This window comes from Zootoca vivipara, chromosome 14, assembly GCF_963506605.1.
Source record: "Zootoca vivipara chromosome 14, rZooViv1.1, whole genome shotgun sequence".
Taxonomy (NCBI): Eukaryota; Metazoa; Chordata; class Lepidosauria; order Squamata; family Lacertidae; genus Zootoca; species Zootoca vivipara.
The window spans coordinates 22,745,127-22,764,259 of NC_083289.1; the positions used below are offsets into that span (position 1 = coordinate 22,745,127).

General features: G+C 44.3%; 1 long non-coding RNA gene across 2 annotated transcripts in view; it reads left to right on the plus strand.

The window, feature by feature from the left end:
• The window catches only part of LOC118092664 (uncharacterized), a 57,460-nt gene extending 40,398 nt beyond the window's left edge, over positions 1–17,062 (plus strand). For both annotated transcript variants that reach the window (XR_009558541.1, XR_004693562.2), the window contains exon 3: positions 4,817–17,062. This is a non-coding gene — a long non-coding RNA (uncharacterized LOC118092664). The remainder of the gene's footprint in view (positions 1–4,816) is intronic.
• The last annotated feature ends 2,071 nt before the right edge of the window (positions 17,063–19,133 follow it).

Below are 19,133 nucleotides of genomic sequence, written 5' to 3' on the forward strand. Positions count from 1 at the left end.
GGAAATCTACATTTTAATGAAAATATTTTCAAGCCATTTCAAATAAGAGTCCAAGAGAAATAATTACAAAAGTTTGGAAAGAAAGAGCATTAGCTTTGATAGCTTTCTCCTCTGTGAAGCAATTAAAATGAGCCATTTTTCAAATACTAAGCAGAAAATTACTAATGGACGGACTCAGAAAAGCTTTCATTTCAATCTCATGTCCTTTATTCTTCTAAAAAAAGAAAGAGGGGGGAATAAGGTGGTTTTCAGATAGATTACTACATAAAGGAGTCACTCGCTCGATGTCATAAAAACTATGGCAGCGTAGAATGACGGAGATTAACATCCAGATTTAAATCACGCAACAGTCCAGTTAATAGCGACATCTAATTAAAGAATGCATTATAAGTCTGTAATGTTGATTTGATGGAGAAAACCTCAACTTTGGAGTTTTCCATCGTAATGTACTGTTCATGTAGCAGCAGATGTCCAAGTGAGACAATTCAGTTCCTCATTCCTACCACAATTATCAATTTCTTGGGCTACCTTTAGTAAAAAAAGGATGGCACCTTATACCGAGTCAGACCCAGGGACAATCCTGGCAAAGCCTTGGTTCTAAAACCAGTGTCTTGGATCTCTTTGGTCACAATGGCTGCTGTGCTATTTGGCTAATTCTGCCTAAGGCCTCGAGAAGCAGAGAATGATTATTTAGTCTTTGCTCCCTGAGACCTTGGAGACATTCAAAATACAGCCTGATAATCTCCTGGATCAGTTTGGATGGATAGATAACAGGTGTGGCATACCTCTCAACTGTCCTGCTTTGAATGGGACATCCTGGAATAACAGAAGACATTCCAGCTTCTGACTGGATCCTGGGATGTCCTGTTTTGGCTCCTGTGAGAGCTCAGCCTTGAAAGATGCACATTTTGTGGTGCTGTGCTCTTGCACGAATCATGTGATGCGCATGGGAGCACGACCACGAAGGACAAGCACTCCAATTTTCCTCTGCTGCAAGTTGGAGAATATGGTGTGGTGATAGCTTACAACTGTTGGAGTTTGGTTTGTCCCAGGGGTTCATAGCAGCTCCTGAATCTGTTGGGAAAGTGCTGATCTGGGTCTTGGGTCAGGCTAAATCCTTAAAAAGTCTAGCTGAACTATTTATTTATTTTGTCAGTAATGATGACATCACAGAATGCTGCATCCATCATATTGGCTTCACTTTGCTGAAGCTAAGGTTACTTTGGGTCTCAAGTCTCCATGGATGGGAGACTACCTCTCCCATGTATACCACTTTGAGGTCACAGAATCATAGAACTGTAGAGGTCTGGTGAACAGAAATGGGATAGGAATATAGGATCACACAAAATTGCTTTATAATAAGTTAGAACATTGTTCCATCAACAATCCCGACTGATAAAACTCTCCAGGGTTTCAGGAACAGGGACTCTCCCAGCTCTACCTGGGGATGCTGGGGATTAAACCTGGGACCTTCGTATGCTAAGGTCCTTGTTGCAGTAGAAAGCAGTCTTCTACTGTGTGAGACCATTGGCTGATCGAGAATAGTATAGAGGAAAGGCCACCTATTAGGCATGGTGTTCAAAGCACTGAATCAAAGCATGCCACTTTGCATACTACTGAATACTGGGGATTGGAGAAAGGCAAAGAGGGATGTCCTTGGACCACAACCCCAATCAGACACAGCCAGCCTGGCCAGTGGTCAAGGAGGGTGGGAGCTTTCTTTCCGCAGCATATGGAGGGTAGCCCCCTTGTACTAAGCAGTATCTGACTGGTCATTGTCAGAATCAGAAGGCTGTTCTGGATTGACTTTGCAGCAAGAATGTTTTGTGTTTATTGAAACAGATCTTCTCCTCCTCCTCTAATTAAGAACTATTTGGTCAGCTATTTAAATTGCTTTGAATTGGAGTCTTCCTGCTCCTGGGTTGGTTCCCATACTCCTCTGTGTGCCACCTGACTGAAAAGCATATGGAATAAGGCATGATAACTCAGATCTATTCCTGACCCAGTGGCACCTGCCCAAATACAGTGACTGCTTGCAGATTCAATCCACGTCTTTTCTCCATGAGGACTAGATCATATTGTCTTTGCTTTTGAAGGAAAGCAGGTAATTCTACACCTTTACACCTTTTGTGTGTGTAGAAAGGTAGCATGCACAACAGCAAACTGGGATTTGTAATTTCCATTCTTGATCCACCAAATCCCAGGGAGTGTGCTGCCAAAATCTAGGAAGTCTGAAACCTCCAAATAACACCAATGACCTTAGGAGGAACATGCCAGGAAGGCATTTTAGCATTGGCTAGAAGAGCATATTAAAATACAAGGCATTCGCTGTAGTAAAAACAGGGTACCTCATTCCAGCTGTCTATATATATTCCTTTCCAGCACTAAATCTGTCCAGGGACCTTTCAGAAATACTGCATTAAGCCTCATGCCTTCGCTTAGTGAATAGAAATGTGAAAAGGATGGAGATAAAAATCAGAGGGACACACAATAGCGAATGTTCTATGATTTAATCACCATTACAGCTTAAAACAGCACAGTCGACATTCACCCTTGGTAAGTCAGGGATAAATCTCTGTCTATGGCTGCCTGGAAGAGTGACGGCATGGTAACACCAGGTCCATTGACAAAGCAGACCCCCAGAGGCGGTGCAAGGAAAGAGTTGAAGGGCACTGGAAGCTGCCTGTTTCAAGAACTGCTGTTTACTAGCAAAGAGCCCAGTCACTGCAGTGGCTGCTGTACTGGCCTGGTGTAACTGCACAGAATCTTTGGCCAATTGCACCAGAATATCCTGGCTCCGTCGTCCACATGCAGTTGCCACAGGTGCACACACAGAGGCACGCATCTTCCCATTGAGCAGAGGGTGTACAGTATACATCTCCATCATAGTGCTGGGCCAGACAGAGAGCTTTCTCTGGCCAGTGCAGCCTGTGCAACAGGCATCAAAAGTGCTTTGTCCCTGCTTGAGTATGTATGCTAGTTGTTGCATGTTTGCTCTATCCCATTGACTGTCCTGCCCCTGGATCATCAAGTCAAAGGCTGGAAGGGCACAGAGGAAGACTTGGTGGGCTGCTTAGACATGTAGTCTGGAAGTTCCCTGGCCCTGGTCTACCCTGACTGGTAGTTGCTCCTCAGTGTTTTAGACAGGGGTCTTCCAATCCCTACCTGGAGATGTCAGGTATTGAACCTGGAATTTTCTGTATGCAAAGCACACACTCTATAGACCAGGCATCCCCAAACTGCAGCCCTCCAGATGTTTTGGCCTACAACTCCCATGATCCCCAGCTAAGAGGACCAGTGGTCAGGGATGATGGGAATTGTAGTCCAAAACATCTGGAGGGCCGAAGTTTGGGGATGCCTGCTATAGACCCTTGGTTCATAGTTCACAATTGCTCATTTTTTTCACATAGCTCTATCAGCACGTAATGATTTATATAGTGACATAAGCAACAACAAAAAGGCTTAAATTTTGGCAGTTGCAAAGGGAAGAGGAAAGAAGGAAGGGAAAAAAGGGAGAGGGTTTAAAAGAGGTTTTGAGAAATTCATGGAGAATAAGGCTATCCATGGATATTAGGCATGATGGCTATGCTCTACCTCCATTGATGAAGGCAGTATGCCTCTGTACACCAGTTTCTGGAAATTGCAGGAGGGGAGAATCCTGTTGCTCTCAGGTCCTGCTTCTGGGCTTTCAGTATGCACCTGCTTGGCCCTTGTGAGAACAGGATGCTGGATTAAATGGGCCTTCAGTCTGATCTGGCAGCAAAGCTCTTCTTATGTACTGCAACTGGGGATGGAGTATGGATTCAAAGCTGTATGCACACAATCAATGCGTTTAAACTGAAACACAGCTATCTTTTGAAATCTGCACAGCTCTGAATTTGGCAATGCAGTTCTCCTGCCAAGTCATGGGCACAATAATTCATATAGAGTGATACCTTGGTACTTGAACGGCTTGGCTCCCAAACAAATCGGCTCCCGAACGGCGCAAACCCAAAAGCCAGTGTTCCAGTTTGCGAACGTTTTTTGGAAGCCGAACTTCCGACACGGCTTCCACTTGAGTGCAGGAAGCTCCTGCAGCCAATCGGAAGCCGTGCCTTGGTTTTCAAATGGTTTCAGGAGTCAAACGGATTACGTTCGAGAACCAAGGTATGAAAATAACGTATAAGAATTCATTCTGTTAGGGAAAATAAAAAAAATTAGGAAAAACATTAAAATATGTCCATTAGGCAAAATGTCATATGAAAACATGTATAGTGGGGGAAATTCACATTAAGATGCACGTGAATTTTCGTATTTTTTTTTAAAAAAAACTAATGCGTAGAACTGAACTAAAGACTGGAAAAATGAGAATCTGAGAGAAACCAAGAGAAGCAAATTTGCCCATCCTCAAGTAAAACCCCCATGGGGAGGCAAATTTAAGGGATAGGAAACTGCCTTATGCTGAATCAGTCCATCAGTCCATCTGCCTTTGAATACCAGATTTTGGGGATCACCAATAGGGAGAGGGCTGTTGTGCTCGTCCCTTCTCTGTTGGTTTCTCAGAGGCATCTGATTGGCCACTGTGGGGAACAGGAAGCTGTACTGGATGGGCCTTTGGCCTGATCCAGCAGGACAATGTGCAAACTCATGCAGTTAGCTGTATTAAGGTAACATTGAGTTGGAGCTTTGCAAAAGACCTGCATATATCTGAAACAAAACTGAGGAAGGGGAGAGGGGAAATCTAAACATGTTGAGGAAGTCTGGTTTGGTTTTTTAGAAAGTTGCCCCATGCATTTGGGGCTTGTTTCTCTCTTTAAAGGACATAATTCTTTTGCAGCTTCTTCAACAGAGAACAAATCAACATTCTTCACTGAGGTTCTGGCAAGGACAATGATGTTAGTTCACAGAAACAGCAGAAGCAGTGGCAAAAGTCTTCTTGAACTCTATCGCTTTGGACTGCAAGTGGAGCGGGAGTCCTATTTTTGAATGCCCCTTTGCACTTAAATCCCCCCCCCCAAGTGATAAACTTGCATGTCCCATTATGACGTCAGAAGCCATTCTCAGAGGAGGAAAACCAAAACAAATCTCTGCTTGTCTGCATCCCCAGACCTGGAAATTTTGTCTGGCGAGATGGATAGAAAAACAAATTTCCAAAACCACAGCCTTAAGAAAGTTCAGTGGCTACGGACTTCAGACATGCATGTTGAGGAACATCAGAGGCACAATTCATACCTTGGAGCACTTTTCCATTATCAAATGGGATTCCCACTCCAGCAACTTGAAAACACGCATGTCTCCTTGGAGAATTTCTCAAAGATGCGGTGCGTATGGCCTGAAGAGCTCATATTTCTAATCCTCTTCAGAATGGTTTTATTTTTTAGGGGGGCGGTGAGGGGTGGTGGAAATGAAAAACAGCAGCTCATACTAGAAAGGAGATGGAGAGGAAGGCAAAGAATCCTCGGCTGGAGAGCTGAGAAAGTGTGGCAAAAGTCAAACAATCTTGTATGAGATGAAAGTGGTTACAGACAGCAGAAATGGCGTTTCCTCGGGGGGGGGGAAGCGACACTGAAAATTCGTTGTTCAAAGTTCTTATGTTTCATCCGAACAAATTCCATTACATTAGGAAGATTAGGGGAAAAAAATTGCATTCTGTTTCCTTGGGCTGTGAAAATGTAAGAGAAATTCATTGAGGAAGGGGGGAAGAGATGTGATATTTTCCTTCTCAGTATTAGAAGGACCCCAATATTTGCACCTAGTGCAGCAAAGAAATGGGGGACGTGGGGTTGCATAAGGAAACCAGGAATGTTTTGAAGTCCGTGTTCTCTATAGACCACATTTTACATGAACAAGAATGAAATGGAGAGACATGGGCAGGATTATGAGCTACTGTTGAAAGATTATTATTCTGAGCAATTGATCTTATTTTTGGAAAGGGTTTCAGGCAAAAAGGAAAAGGGGGGAAAAGGAAAAAAATGCTGCTGGGGGCTGAATTCTGAGTATTTTGCCACTAGTCATATTTTTAGGGAACATTTTCAAGAATGCACATCTCCTTTTTGTAATGATTTTTTTGGGGCACTGTTGCAGCAAGCAAGCAAGCAAGCAAGCAAGCAAGCAAACAAACAAACAAACAAACAAACAAACACAACATCCCACATTCATCTGTATTCCCCACATTTGTTTTTGCCCCCAAATGACTTCATTTGCCACATAGCTACGGTAAGTCCCATTGGCTTTGTGGCACAGTGATGTTCTCTGTGTTCCCTGATTGGTTGGAATCACTTATATGACTAATCCAAGAAGGTGAAAGATGCAGCAATGAGAGGGGAAATAGCCACAAGCAACAGCCAGGGGAAATAGCCACAACAAAGAAGATAAAAAGATGTGGCTTCTTTTTTTGAGGGGAAAGGCATCATAGCATGTCTTCAAAATAATTATATAGAATACAAAATCATTGTGTAGAAACCATAGAATTCAGTTTTAGCACACTCTTAATCATAGCTGCCAAGTTTTCCCTTTTCTCACGAGGAAGCCTATTCAGCATAAGGGAATTTCCCTTAAAAAAGGGATAACTTGGCAGCTATGCTCTTAATTACTACAAACAAACAATATGCTTGGCAACTAACTGATTGGATTCCATTCCAAACTTGCCTGATGGATTAACTGATCGGATAACAAAATCCATTCACTGGCAGTTTGGTTGGAGCTGGAAAGCACTTAGAATGGGCATTGTAGTGGTACTGAGAGGTCAGAAAGAGATGGAACCAAGTGGTCTTCACTGAAGGATGGCCAGTGAGGAATCTGACCTGTTGGCTCTAGACAAGGGGAGGGTCCAAACATCAGTGGCAAATCATGCAGACAGTCCTAAGACTAGATCTCTGGCCTCTCCCATTTTTAAAGAGTCTCAAGTGGTAGAGGTGAGGAAGATCTCTCTCTGCTTGAAATCCTGGAGAGCTGCAGCTGCTCAACAAAATACTGGCCTAGATGGACCAGGACAGCTCCATGTAAGGGATAACTACTGGCACCCCTGATTTCAGTCATACATTAGTTGGGAAGCACTTTCATATGGACAAGAAGATGCAAGAGTGCCAGTTTTAGACTTCTGTCCCAGATCCTTGAAACCAACGCACAATGACTATAGCTGCAATAACTCTCCCCCTGACTGAGCTGTCCACAGCACACTCAGCATCGTAATCATGCAAATTAAATACAAATTTTAAAAATTGCCCCCATTAAAATGATCTATTAATGTTGTAAGGCTCCAACACTTATGGAGAACAGTTCTAATTGCCTGATCTTGCTATTGGCACATCTTAAAAGACCTGGCAGATCTTGAAGATATTTACACCTCTGGGATTAATTTCATTGTAAGGAATTAACTTTTGGCAAAGCTTGGTTGCTGCCACTAGGAGGGGAAAAAAAGGTTGATAACATCTGCTTTTTAAAACTGTTATATTGCTGGAGAAGACGAAAAGCGCTGTGCAAATTGCCTGAATAAAAAAGTAAGAATGTGCCACTTCCCTCACACATATATTGCTTTTAAAAATATAGTTGAACTGCAACCAAAAAAACTAGCTGGTTAGACCAAATCAGTCTGTAAAGTTCAGCCTCACCTTCTCTCTCACTGCAGCTGATCTGCAAACATGCCAATGGCTTCTGTGACATCACAGCTTTTTAGCCAATCAGTGTGAAAGAACTAAATCCAGAGTCATAGCTTGGCATGTGTCCTTTGATTAAGCACTGGGACCACTAACTTTCAATAGATTATTTCTGCAAAACTGCAACCAACAGAGAAGGGGTCATAGCTCAATGGTAGCACGCATGCTTTTCACTCAAAATACCCCAGGTTCAGTCTCCAGATGGCACAGGTAATGTTCCCTGGAGAGGTGCTGCAAGTCAGCAAAGACAATGTTGAACTGGCATAGCATCGAGCCACTACAGTGTAGTGACTAAGAAGCTGGGCTATGAAAGATGAAGCCTTCAATTCAAGTCTTGCCTCTACCACAAACCCTCTCAGAAGCTCCTCTCTCTTGGTCTCTGTCACCGCCCCCCCCCTAATTTGTAATATGTCCTGGAGGGAGATAATACGGATCTTACATGTGACAGTGGTGGGGAGCCTGTGGGCCTCCAGATATTGAGTGGACTCCAATTCCCATCAGTCTAACCCAATTATGCACCTGCAGGGTGGCTGGTTCCTTATCACTGTCTGAAGAGGCAAGGATTACAACAAGACCATGCATAGGAAGTGCTTTGAAGCCTTGGAAGTGCTGCACCAATGCTAAATCTTATCAAGCTTGATCAAGCATCCAGAACCTTTTCCAGCCTGGGGGCCATTTTCACTGCTAGGCAAACTTCCCCCCCCTGGGGGGTGGGCTGCTGCTGCTGCATGTCAGCGGTGGGTGGGGCCAGAAACAAATGTGAGGGGAATAACAGGTGTTACTGGTATATCTGTACAGCAAGTTAATTTCTACACACACAATCACACACTGCCATCCGTCCAGGCAAGCAAGAGGCATGATTAGACTTCAGTGGCACATTCCAGCCAAGCCAAAAATGCTCAAGGAGAGTGTTGGGGTGGAAAGGGGTGTGGCCTGGGGAGATTCTTATGGGCCAGGGAGAGAGGTCTAGAGTGCCACATTCAGTCTCTGGTCATGACAGGGGCGTAGGAGGTTAGGGGCGGTGGGGGCAGCGTGCCACGAGCGACGTGATCCCAGGAGCGCCATCAATGCTGCCCGCCCCACCCCCAGAACGTGCACTACATTACTGCGCACAGTGCGCCCCGCCCCCAAAACATGTGCCCCGCCAGGCTGCCACTGCGCACGGCATGCCCCGCCCCCAAAATGTGTGCCCTGCCCCCAGAACGTGTGCCACATCACTGGGGGCAGCGCGTCTGCTCTCCGCCCCCAGTGGCGGAGCATGAAGTTCCACCGCTGGGTCATGAGGTTCCCTGTCCTTGAGGTAGATGGAACAATGGGAAGATATAGTATGTTTGAGTCCTAAGATCACATATCCTACAAAAGGCCTCATTTACTTATTTAGCTCGGACCAGCAAGAAAACTGCATTGCAAAGCCTGCTGCCCTGTTGCCCTCCTCCAGCACCTGACTTGCCCATCCTGATTTGCAGCATATCTTGCTGCTCCTAGCGTGATTTCCTCCCCCTTCCTGCCCCCTGAGCAGAAACTGGAGCAAAGTTTAGCAGAAATGCATGTCATTGAATGGAGCTGAAAAGAAGGAAGAGGCAAGTGATAAGATCAGAGCCTGCAGCGCCTTGTTTATGAGAACATCCTCTGTGTAATATATGTCTGGACTAGGTGAAAGGATGGTGTCACCCCCCAACATATTTTAAATGCTGCGACTGTCAGGCAAAAAGACAATGGTGTACAAGTCTATACAAAACATGCACACACAAAAATATGGCACACAGCAAGGAGAGTTTTCACAAGTGAAGCTCCTGCTTCTGTGGAGTTTGCAATGCAAAACTTAAAAATGAAGATGGCATTGGTTAAAATGTTTATTTGCATTATGAATAGCCAGTCTCTTTGCTTTTCCTTCTGTGATGAAACAACACTTCGAGACTGGTGAAAAGGCGACTTCATATGCGAAAACACCTTTATAGGGTCAGAACCCCACCATACATTTAAAGCACTATTATACCACCTGAACAACCATGGCTTCTCCCAGAGAATCCTGTGACCTGTAGTTTGTTAAGAGTTGCCATCACCTTGCCAACAAAGGTCCATTTAGTTAAAGCTATGGTTTTCCCAGTAGTGATGTATGGAAGTGAGAGCTGGACCATAAAGAAGGCTGATCGCCGAAGAATTGATGCTTTTGAATTATGGTGCTGGAGGAGACTCTTGAGAGTCCTATGGACTGCAAGAAGATCAAACCTATCCATTCTGAAGGAAATCAGCCCCGAGTGCTCACTGGAAGGACAGATCCTGAAGCTGAGGCTCCAATACTTTGGCCACCTCACGAGAAGAGAAGACTCCCTGGAAAAGAATCTGATGTTGGAAAAGATTGAGGGCACTAGGAGAAGGGAACGACAGAGGACGAGATGGTTGGACAGTGTCCTCGAAGCTACGAACATGAGTTTGACCAAACTGTGGGAGGCAGTGGAAGACAGGAGTGCCTGGCGTGCTCTGGTCCATGGGGTCACGAAGAGTCGGACACGAATAAATGACTAAACAACAACAACAACAACAACAACAACAACAACAACTCATAACAACCCTTAACAATCTTAACAAACAGTTGCCATGTGTATTTTAATTTGCTGTCCTTGTCTGCTCAGTGCAGACAATGGAAGATTCTTCTCCACATCTCCCCACTCTTAGAACTCCCTAGCAAGGCTGGTGCCAGCAACCAGCATCCTTTGGTAATTTCCAGGTCCCAGCAGTCAGGCTCCTGACAAGGCTTGTCTTGCCCTCTCCTCAATTGCCCCACCCCCTGACCAGGAAGATGTGCCATGTGGCTAGATTTAGCCACCCTTATAATTTCCTGCACCTATGTGCAACTATGTGCAGCAATGTGGGGAATTTAAAGAGTGGCTATTGCTGGCCACTCAGCACTGCTTTGAGTCAGGTAAGCCAAACCAGACCCACTGAGAACCTCAGCTGAGTTTCTGTAAACCACAGGAGGGGTGGCGGCGGTGCTCTCGTGCTCAGTTCCTGCTTGTGGATTTCCCATAGGCATCTGGTTGGCTGCTGTGAGAACAGGATGTTGGACTAGATGGGCCACTGGCCTGATCCAGCAGGCTCTTTTGACATTCTTATGATGGGCGCTGCCAGATGATGCATCGTCCAGGGCCCTCTCAAATCTGGAACCCTTCCCCCCTCCCCCCTCTAGGGTTTTGTCTGGGAGGCCCATTTCATGGTGGAAAAACTGTGAGGTTAGCTAATGCAAAGTTCTTTGAAGGATGTGCTTTCAATTTCCAGGTCTCCCTTCAACCCTTTCCTCCAAAAATAAAAGAACAGGATTCCTGAAGCAGAGCATAGGGTCTCTGAGGGGAAACATACACCCTTACCAGCTTAATTTAAAGACCCACAGCAAGGCTCCCTGGCTCTTTCAGGAAGATCTTTGCTTTACACTTAGTAAAGTCACCACACAAAGCAGCCCGTTACTTATGCATTCTCTCTCCCTGTCCCCCCCCCCATCGCCTCCTTCCCCATACACAAGAAGGTGAAAATAATAGAATAAACATCATATACTTCATTATGATATCGGTTTACACTTCTAGCGCGCACAGAAAGAGGCCATTTCATCAAGCTAATTGCCTGAAAGTAAAAGAGAGGGAACTTTGGCTATTAGTCTATTATGGGGCTTTTTTCTTAATCACAAATAGGGGGCTGTGGATCCCCAGGGAGGATGTGTATTTCTAATTTACAATTGAACCACAGATCCAAGCAATCAATCTTGGGCAGCACTTTTACAGTATAATTGCTGCAACATCACAAATAAGAGAGAGTCAACGCCGAGTTTCAGCTTAGAGGTAGAGGATTTTTACTAGGCATTGGTTTAGGTTGGGGAGGGGGGAACAGAGAGTCACACACATACACACAGACTCCACAGCCATGAATATGCAATGAGGGCTCATTAGTGCCCTTGTGTTGCCATGACGAATGGCATTATCCCCAGACCGGTGCGGCCTAAACATGAATTTTATAACGACCCATTTATCATGACTTGTCATGGGCTTCTTTACTGTATCTTCCAGTAGCTTCTGAACCCATCTTCACTTTGACGTCAGAATTCTCCCTCCGCTCTTCTGCTGTTGACTCGATTATGGGCTCCTAGTTCTCTTTAAACGGTGAATGCTGATATAAAAATACATGCAAGGTCAGCAAGATGCTTCCGCAATAGTAGAACTCACGGAGCAGGTGGTCTCTGGGTCAGGAGGAGAGGTGTGCTTGTCCAGAGTTGTGGCAGGGTGGGGGTCAAAGATCCATTACTATTTCTGCAGCAGGGTTCTTGTCTCAAGCATGCTAGAGCTGCCCAATCAGCATGAAAGGAGAGGGTTTTAGCTACTGAGAATAAGCCTTCTCACCCTTTGTGCTGATCAGAGCCAATCAGAGTGAAAGGAGGTGAGTCGGCCACTGAGGATTGGCGCCCAGCGTCATTCTGAAGAATGAAAGAACATTGAGGGAAGAACATTAGAATCCAACAGTGAAGCTGGATGGTGGGAAATTCAGGCCTGACAAAAAGTACTTCTTGATATAGTGCATAGTGAAATTATGGCATTTGCCACCCAAGCCCTGCCATTGCTGGCCAGTGGTTAGGATTGCAGCCTAATAGGATCTATGAAATGCTTCGAAGAGTTCAGAGGTGGCGAGTAGTAATAATGTATGAAATGGCAGCTTTAAGATGGCAGCTGCTTCTCTGCCACTTTTCTCCAGGGTTGCTCCACTGGCAATTCCAAGGTGTTGATCAGAGGAAAGAAGAAGAAGAAGAAGAAGAAGAAGAAGAAGAAGAAGAAGAAGAAGAAGAAGAAGAAGAAGAAGAAGAAGAAGAAGAAGAAGGGGAGTTTGGAATTGATATTCCGCTTTATCACTATCCAAAGGAGTCTCAAAGCGGCTAACATTCTCCTTTCCCTTCCTCCGCCACAACAAACACTCTGTGAGGTGAGTGGGGCTGAGAGACTTCAGAGAAGTGTGACTAGCCCAAGGTCACCCAGCAGCTGCATGTGGCGGAGCGGGGAAGCAAACCCTGGCTACCGCTCTTAACCACTACCCCACACTGGCTCTCAACACATAAATAAGAAGAAGAGAAAGGAAGTAAACAAGAAAGTGTCCATGGGACATTCCAACTTCAGGCTTGGAAGCAAATGGAAGAGGTTTAGAGCAAACAATTTGCTATAGAACGTTATGTAAGATTTTAGATTCCTGGGACAGTAAGATAAATAAAGAATTCAATCTCGATATCCTGCTGGTAAAACTTGCCAGCTAGCTATGCACAGCTTGATATGCTAGTGTTCTCTCTTTCCTCACCCCCTAAAAAAAGTTACAATCTCCTTTTGCATATTTTCTTTCCCTTAACAAACAGGATGGAGCAGGCAAACTATATCTCTGTTTGTCCCACACTGGGTCCTTGCAAGCTGTTCTTAAAAAAAAAATTCAAATGATTTCAGCTGCCCAATTTGAGAGAAGTTAGCACTTTGCTAATTACAACCCGACTTAAAATAAGCAAGGCAAGCAAGCCCTCTTTGCCTTCTCTGCCACCGCTGTCTTTACTGACATCTTCAGTCATTAATGAGTTAATAAGAATCTCGGCCTCATCTGCGGAAAGATAAGGCCAGAAAGAAAGAAGAGCATTGTACACATAATGACAGGTTCCCTGTTGCCTCCTAAGATGCTATGGGTCAGCCATGTTAAGAATGTGTGTGTCCAATCATCTGCTGATGTTTATCAGAGAGGCCTGGAGCGCAACCTGACACAGGGCAGTTGGGGAGTTACAATGAATAAAGAATGGCTCCCCTGGCTTGTTGGCGGCTGTGTGAGAGCGCAAGGGGAGGGCGAGGAGGGGTGAGCTATATATACTAAAACACGATGACACGAGCAATCAGTAAAGCAATTACAAGACAAGTTATTGGATGGAGATGGCGCAAGGCTTCTGGGGCACTTTGAACGTGGGATCTGGGGCGGTCCAGCTCGCCACAAGAGGAGGGCTTAACTCTTCAAGCACCTGGACGCATGTCTAACCCTACAAGTCACAGCGGCAGCAAGGGGGAAATGACGGACATGGCATTGCCTGGAAGTGTTGGGTGTTGATCCAGCACTGTGTAACTTGTGGGGTCCAAGTCTGAATACAGCTGCAACTCTTGGGGATTAGGAACCAGGGCAGGCTCAAGGTTGCTGTATTAATTCACAGAGCCCTGAACAACTTGGGACCAAATTAGCTTAAGGGCCACCTGATTCTTTATGCTCCACCTCAATCACCGAGACCCTCCGAAGGGGCACTTTGGGTGGTCCCCCATGTCCCTGAGGGTTGGTTGACCTTTACCAAGAGCTGAGCCTTTAGTGTGCCTTTGGAACTCCTTGTCAATAGAAAGCTGGCAGGAGTCATCCCTACTTTCTTTTAAAATCTGTATTTTTTCAGACCGGCCTTTGACCCACGATCATTTCTTTACCAACCAGTTTTTCTTCTTTTCTTTACCAACCAGTTCTTACTGATATCATTGCAGTTTTGTGGATTTTTTTTTTAAAAAAATACTCTGCCTTCTTGTATTTCCTATGAAAATGCAGTTGATAAATATTTGAACAAATAAAATAAACCTAGTAATGTAGGAAGTTGCCCTCTACCAAGCCAGACCATTCCTCCATTTAGCTCAGTATTGGCTGCACAGACATATGTCCGTATCATGAGACGTGGTTTGCAAATTCTGAAATATAGCTGGTTGTTTCCTGTTTTCTATCATTGCACAAAGATTGATGCTGCAGAATTTAGCGCCCCCCTCCCTCCTGGTCAATTTTATAGCCCTTATGGCTGTTCACAGAGATTTGTAATAAAGTGCGGCCATCATGCATGCACTCATTACATATCATAGATTATGATCTCACTCTCTAACTAGGTGAACCTAAGGGGATTTTGTTTATGACACCCCTGTTGATTGAAAATGAACAAAACCAATACATGTTGACTCATGACAATGGGTGTCATGTTACTTCCTGCTGCACATGTTCTTCAGACTTATAGAGGTTACTGGTTTAAGTGAGTCAGTGTTAGGTTGGGGCTATGTTAGCTGTATAAACCAGAGTTGGGAAACTTCAGCCCCAGGGGGTCAAATATGGCCCTCCAGGTTTCTCTGTTTCTCTCTTGGGGTCCTCCCCAGACATATCCCGGTTCTACCTGGATGAAGGTGGGAATATGTGTGTGTATCCTACTATACAAAGCTAAGAGTCACAACTGTCACTTTTCCTCTGAACCGCCCACTTTTGCCTTTTATTCTGCACACTACTGGCATGTGGCTCCTGAAAGATTGTCAGCAAGGGAATTTGGCCCCCAGGCTGAAAAATGTTCCTCACCTTTAATATAAATAAAAGTAAAACGACTAAAACTGGTAATAATATGAGTGTGGTCAAAGTCTGAATAATCAAAAAACCTGGGGTAGGAGGTGGGACGGGGACGGGGGGCTCAGTAGGAATTTTAAATAAAGGCTGTTTGCTTTAGAGCTAAGAGACTTCTTCAAAGGCTTTCTCCCCACACCCATAGATTTAAAAAAATCGTCTGAGCATTTAAAAGTGCATTTCTCTTGCATATTCCTAACACATGCTTTCCTTAAACATAAATCCTGCACCGACCTAGGACTGACTGTTCATTAAATAACAAGCAGGGTTGTGGGTTGGTTTCTTTCTTTTTCTTTTTTTAAAAAAATCCAACAGTTTAAGAACTCCTTCTTCTTTAATTTGAAAATTAACTTGTTGCCTAAAGGTAACACTTCTCCGTTGACAAAATAATGGTAAGAGATTGACCTTTTCATGAATGGATTACAGGCAAGAAATAATATACTTTGTCACAGAGCATTAACTGTGCCTGTTGAAAAGGTAAAGACTGTGTACAGAGCTTACGATGTCAGTGGCTCCCTTAAAAATATTAATTATGTCAGTTAAAACACTTGAAGTCGTTGAGTCGGTGTCACATCCTGACGACTGGCATCTCTTAAATTCTCCTGCTTACATCTCCATCTCAAAGAAAACAAAAGTAGTCATTGGGGGCAGGGGAGGGAGGAAGAGAATCCCCCTTTCTGTTCCTGAACCCACGAGCCTGCTGGAATATGGACAGCAAATGTGGAATTCTTCTAAGGAGGCGGGGGAGAGAATTTAGTCCTGATTCGTGATGGGTATCATGTTACCTTCAGCTGCACATGTTCTTAAGACTTATGCTGTTATTGGTTGAAGTGGGGGGTTATTTTCTGTACCAGGTTAGATCTTCAAATTGCTTATTTGAATGCAGAATCTGGGCCCCTTTGGACCACATTTGATTTTTTGTTTGTTTGTGCATGTAACAGGCTATGCTTTATTTATTTATTCTGATTTAGAAAGATTTATAAACTCCCTAATCAAACAGCTCTCTAAGCTGTGCACACAATAAAACTGCAGATAAGACACAACTAAAAGCCACAAAACTATTAAAAAAACAAATACAAGTAAGACAATTATAATTAAAGCACAGATAAAATCAGTAAAACTTTTAGAACCAAGATAGGTAACTGAATTATATGTTCCGGGTTGGCTTGCATCTAAAACCACTTAGTGAGGCTGCCTGCTTAATGTCAAAGGACTCTGAAAGACCTCCTGCCCCGTGTAGATCTCATTTATTTATTTAATACCCGGCTCTTCCTCCACAAAGAGCCCAGGGCAGCAAACAGAAACACAAGTTAAAAACAACAAAAAAAGCTAAAACATTTAAAACATTCAAAAAACAATTGCAATTAAAAGCATCTAAAAGCAGTTTCTGGTTTTTTTTAATAAAATTATTCCATTCAGCGGTCACAGGGCTGGCCAGAACAGTCACCAAGTGCAAGCGTGAACAGGAATGTTTTCAAATTCCTCCTGAAAGTTAATGATGATGGAGACAGGCACACCTCGCTGGGGAGGGCATTCCACAAATGGGGAAACCAGAGAAGAACACTGGGATCAGTTGGAGAAATTCTGATTTTGGCACTGCGCCCTACATAGGGTGGTAACTGGAAAAAGTCATTTTCTAGTATTGACACAATATACTACAAAATGCCCTGTTGTTGTTGTTTAGTCGTTTAGTCGTGTCCAACTCTTCGTGACCCCATGGACCATAGCACGCCAGGCACTCCTGTCTTGCCGCAGTTTGGTCAGACTCATGTTCGTAGCTTCGAGAACACTGTCCAACCATCTCATCCTCTGTCGTCCCCTTCTCCTTGTGCCCTCAATCTTTTCCAACATCAGGATCTTTTCCAGGGAGTCTTCTCTTCTCATGAGATGGCCAAATATTGGAGCCTCAGCTTCAGGATCTGTCCTTCCAGTGAGCACTCAGGGCTGATTTCCTTCAAAATGGATAGGTTTGATCTTCTTGCAGTCCACGGGACTCTCAAGAGTCTCCTCCAGCACCATAATTCAAAAGCATCAATTTTTCGGGGATCAGCCTTCTTTATGGTCCAGCTCTCACTTCCATACATCACTACTGGGAAAACCATAGCTTTACCTATACGGACCTACCCTCTGCTATAAATGAAGCAGCAAACGCTAGCTGCTTCAGTTGTTTTTATTTGCCTAGACTTCCCCTGACCCCAGGATAGGATTGCTATACGCCGGGATTTAAACAGGCACAAATAGTGTCCAGGGATTATTATTATTATTTTGAAAAATTGGCGAAATGCCTAAAAAACCTCAACAACTTTGAGCTCTGAGTTTCCTTAGGAACCTGTCTTCACTGGTCTGAACACCCCACATGAATATTGTTTTTATATGCTTTTATACTACTCTTTTACTGATTTCATGTTGCATCATGGTATTATTGTTTTTATGTTGCACCCTACAAATTATAATATATATAATGAAATGAATAAAAGTGCTGCCTACTATATATTTTGGGAAGTTGTTTGTCTTTTTGCTATGTGTTTGGACACCTATTAAAATATCTGTTATGTACTGAGCTGAATCATAGAACAATAGGATCCAGAATCAGCAGTCTGATTGGTCCGCAGGAGCCACCCAATCCAACTCCAGGTGGAAGTGAATCCGCAACCTAATTGGCCTGCAGGAGCAGCCAATCAGGAGGCTGGCAGAAGTGAATCCACAACCTGATTGGCCTGCAGGTGTAGCCCTGAAGTAGCCAATCACGCAAAGCCCATTGTGTAAATAATGTATATAAGCAGATGGTTTTGGGAAAAGGGCATTCTTCTCTTCTTCTCCTTGATGACTACGAGCTGAATAAAGAGCATGAAATTCACTACCGACTCTGAGTATATTTCAATATCATAACCAACTTTTTATGATGGTTCCTGAGATCAAGAAGCAGGTTTTTTGTCTGTGTCTGGATACAGTTGGACAACATTTTGAATCAAGATGACAGACTGAACTTTTCAAAACCACAGATGCCCAAACTGCACTGATTAGTTTCTCATCCTGAGTAACACAGGGTGTGAGGCTGGTAGGGCATATATAAAATGGGACTTAGAAGGATATTGTGTTAGATACCTTGGGGCCAGATTGCTATGGGTGGAAGTGTCTGAAACTGACCCCTGTAGAAGAAGCACCTGGTCTCATCCTGGGACACTGCCCTCCTTCCCAGACAGAGAGCATATGCAGAGGAGAACAGTAGAATAGATGGACCTGGTCTGCCCCTAGCAAAAGGCACTCTCTTTCTCTGCCTTATGGATAAAGTCAGGCAACAGATCTGGATGCAGGAAATGCAGCTAAAAGCAACATTGGGAAAAGGCAGTACCACTCCCATCTTGTGGAACAGGACCGCCCCCCCGGCAGTGGAAAATGGCCCATTATAGCAAATGGGGCACTGTCCACTAACCTAAGCTTGTTCTCAGTCAGCCCCCCCCCCGCCCTGCCTGCCTGCCTACTTACAATCAGGACAGAGGATACAACTGTCTGTCAGGTTCTTCCTCCTTTGTCTTAGTCAGGCATAGGAAAACTCGGCCTTCCAGATGTTTTGAGACTACAATTCCCATCATCCCTGACCACTGGTCCTGTTAGGTAGGGATGATGTGAGTTGTAGTCCCAAAACATTTGGAGGGCCGAGTTTGCCTATGCCTGGTCTTAGTATTGTCTCTTGTAGAACTCAGCAGGCAAGAGGATGGGGACAAAACTAGAATTAGTTGGCTCTGTCTGTCATCAGCTCGGGCGCCACCTACTTTTGGGCTCCCTGCCTTCCACTCCAACAGTCCCCATGGGGCACCTGTTGCCATTGGTCTATGCTGGCCATTTTCTGGGGGACTCTCTCTCTCTCCTCATGAAAATGAAAATTTGCCAGCATTTTAGAGAGATGTTTTTCCTAACATTCAGATCTTGTATGCACTTTTGACTTACAGACACATTTCTGCAAGCAATCTCCCCACCCCACCCTTCAATTTATGCACATTACATGGTTGGAGATCTGCCCCGCAAAATTCAGTGAACTGTGAATTGTGCAGGATGGCTGTGTTTCGGTATTGCATTTTGTTTCAATGCATTTGGTCA